Consider the following 3,777-nt stretch of genomic DNA (forward strand, 5'->3'; position numbering starts at 1 on the left):
GTACTGCGTGCGTGTACTTACTGCGTGCGTGTATGTACTGCGTGCGTGTACTTACTGCGTGCGTGTATGTACTGTGTGCGTGTACATACTGCGCGTGAGTGTGTGTGCATTAGAGAGCCAGTAGCCGATGGCGGACCGCTCACTGCGCATGCGACAGAAACGTCGCGTGAATTTGTACAAATGACAAGAATCTCTTTCTCTCTCTCTCTCTCTCTCTCTCTCTTGCTCTCTCCCTCTCTCACTGTCTCTCGTTCGCTCTTTCTTTCTCTTGCTTTCTCTCTCTCTCTCTCTCTCTCTCTCTCTCTCTCTTTCTCTCTTGATCTCCTCTAATATGTTTCTCTCTTTTTCTCTCCCACTCTTGCTTCTTGCTCTTTTTCGCTGTTTCTCTTTCGACCACCCTCTCTCTCTCATCCTGTCTCTCTCTCGCTCTGTCTCCTATCTATTTCTCTCTCCTTCTCTCTCTCTCTCATCCTGTATATCTCGCTCTATCTCCTCTCTCTTTCTCTCTCTCTTTCTCTCATTCTATCGCTTTCTCGCTCTGTCTCATATTTCTCTCTCGTTTTCTCTCTCTCTTATCCTGTATCTCTCGCTCTTTCTCCTCTCTCTTCCTCCCTCTCTCTCTCTCTCGCTCTCTCTCTCTCTCTCCCTCTCCCACTCCCTCTCTCTCTTTGCGAGTGTGTGTGTGAGGCGTGAACGCGTCGTTGGTCGCTATCAAGCGAGGTGTTGCCACGCTGACGATGCGTCACGTAACGTGATGCGATGGAACGCAGGCGCGCGTTACACAATGCGTTCGACAGTCGCCGCCGCCGCCATTGTCTACTGCACGCCGCGACGACCTCACCTTGAGAAGCGTCGGCGCGCGTCGCCGCGCTCTCCTCTTGCTCTTGTTTAGATCAACGAGTCGTCGCGCCCGCTTACTCTCGCTCTCGCGGAGGTGCCTGCACCAGGGCCGCGCGGTGCAAGGTCGTCACCGGCAACACGTTTTCCGTTTCTTTTTCTTTGTGCGAAAAATTCGGTAATTCCGCGCGCTGGCGATCGTAGGAGCGGGTCGGTAGCTGCGCATGCGCTCCCGGGGGTGGGTTGGTAGGAAAACGCGGCACGGAGTTGGAAACTCGTGGGCGTCTCCGTCGTATCGACGGTTGGTGATAAGGAATGAAAAACAATGCAGATGTCCTCGGAATGGTGAGCGATGGAAAGAAAGACAAGAGGCTAGCAGGTTTTTTTTACGCTCGATAGTACAGAATATGTAACACGACGCCGCTTTCAATTCACCTTACCGTACTGGCTCTCGACTAGTAGATTATTGACTAGAGATTGAATCTCTTCGTCAATCAGTTTTGACAGGAGAAATACCCGTTTCGACAACGCGAGAGCAAACACGCGAAGCTCCAGTCCTGCGATTATGCAATTTCATCAGGCACGCTCTCGACGCGAAATCCCGTTATAGGTGAATAAATTAGCAAGCATCCGCGCGCTTCTGGGTGTGGGTCACGAACGTAGCGCAGCGTTCCCACCCAGACGTCATCAATTACGACGGCAATTCGCCGTAGATGGCTTCCAGCGCCGGCCCCGCGCTCGACACGCCTGTTAGGATGGCGTGTGCTGAATTCGAACTGGTTGAAGAGACGACAATCTAGATGCGAACAAGCGTAACTCGCTCGCTGAAGAAAGCACTACTTATGCAAATTCATTCACGACATCACGCTAGAACACACACCCATACTCGCATGAACACTCGGAATAGACATCGATCATCTAGTCATCGGGAACAACCAGCTACGGTAAAACACACAACGGATAGATGGATAGATGGACGCATTGACGGACGGACGAACGGCGTGGTGGTTGTTTGGGTGGATGGATAGATATGGCTGGCTGGATGGATATGGATGGATGGATGGATGGATAATATATAATAATATAGTTAATGCGACCCGTCCATAGCTGCACGCGCCCGCCGCATCACTGCACAGACGTCCGCCTATGCGAATAAATTATAGATAAATGATAGCCGTTTATGAACAGGCGAAAATCCGCTCCGGTTTCGCACCTTTCATTACATGCCCGCCGGACGAGGGGTTGCGCCGAATATTAAGAGTTTTTTTTTAGCGTTCTTGTGTCTAGGAAACGCTATTGTTGTTGGATCGTCGTTATTTGTTTTGATGTTCGCGAGTATATGGCAATCGTCTGCTCACAGGCGTTGCCCTGCTAACAATTGACACGCGCCTGCAGAAGACGGGAGCGTTGCTCCGTTTATATACAGTTCCACCCTGCCATATATTACTAGTCCTATGCTAAAAACTGCTGTTAGAAAACTAAGAGAAAGATAAGCAATACCAAGTTTTTACAATGTCATTCATCGCTAATGTCATTTAACGCAGAGATTTCCAAAAGACATCAACCAGACGTAAACCAGTAAACCAGATCATAAAGACGCAAACCAGTTGCGATCGCTTTTCAGTATAATGCGCTATAGCTACACTTTCCAGTTCCAAGTCCCCAAGTCCCAAGTTCTACCGCAATCATAACCTTCCCTCTAGCTGTAAAACCCGGACAACGTCCCTCTTGATGAATATTCGCTTCACTAACGGGCCGTGAATGCTGATCACGTAAATGACCATGATCACCCTGACTTTTTTACAGCTATATATAAATCCCAGTTGTGCTTTTCACCGCGCACGGACACTGCTGACTGGTAACGACGGGTCGCAATACACGGCTTTATGACACGACCTTCACAATTAGACACCGCGTCATCGCGAAGACCTCGATAACACCGCCAGAGCATACTATACATCACTGCATCTGTACTTATGCATTCATGCATGTGTGCAGCGTCTAAGAAATGCGTACACGCATCTATGTATGTGTGTGCGCACGCACGTAAACTGGCACTAGAAATATTACTGTGCGCGTGTACATACTGCGCGCGTGTACTCTCTACGCGTGTACATACTGCGCGCGTGTACTCTCTACGTGTGTACTTACTGCGTGCGCGTACTTAATGTGCGTGTGCTTACTGCGTGCGTGTACTTACTGCGTGCGTGTATTTACTACGTACGTGTATGTACTGCGTGCGTGTATGTACTACGTGCGTGTACTTACTGCGTGAGTGTATGCACTACGTGTTTGTATGTACTGCGTGCGTGTATGTACTGCGCGCGTGTACTTACTGCGTGAGTGTATGTACTACGTGTGTGTATGTACTGCGCGCGTGTATGTACTGCGTGCGCGTACTTACTGCGTGCGTGTGCTTTCTGCTTACTGCGTGCGTGTACTTACTGCGTGCGTGTATGTACTGCGTGCGTGTGCTTACTGCGTGCGTGTGCTTACTGCGTGCGGACCGCTCACTGCGCATGCGACAGAAACGTCGCGTGAATTTGTACAAATGACAAGAATCTCTTTCTCTCTCTCTCTCTCTCTCTCTCTCTTGCTCTCTCCCTCTCTCACTGTCTCTCGTTCGCTCTTTCTTTCTCTTGCTTTCTCTCTCTCTCTCTCTCTCTCTCTCTCTCTCTCTTTCTCTCTTGATCTCCTCTAATATGTTTCTCTCTTTTTCTCTCCCACTCTTGCTTCTTGCTCTTTTTCGCTGTTTCTCTTTCGACCACCCTCTCTCTCTCATCCTGTCTCTCTCTCGCTCTGTCTCCTATCTATTTCTCTCTCCTTCTCTCTCTCTCTCATCCTGTATATCTCGCTCTATCTCCTCTCTCTTTCTCTCTCTCTTTCTCTCATTCTATCGCTTTCTCGCTCTGTCTCATATTTCTCTCTCGTTTTCTCTCT

This window comes from Priapulus caudatus, unplaced genomic scaffold (assembly GCF_000485595.1).
Source record: "Priapulus caudatus unplaced genomic scaffold, Priapulus_caudatus-5.0.1 Scaffold816, whole genome shotgun sequence".
Taxonomy (NCBI): Eukaryota; Metazoa; Priapulida; class Priapulimorpha; order Priapulimorphida; family Priapulidae; genus Priapulus; species Priapulus caudatus.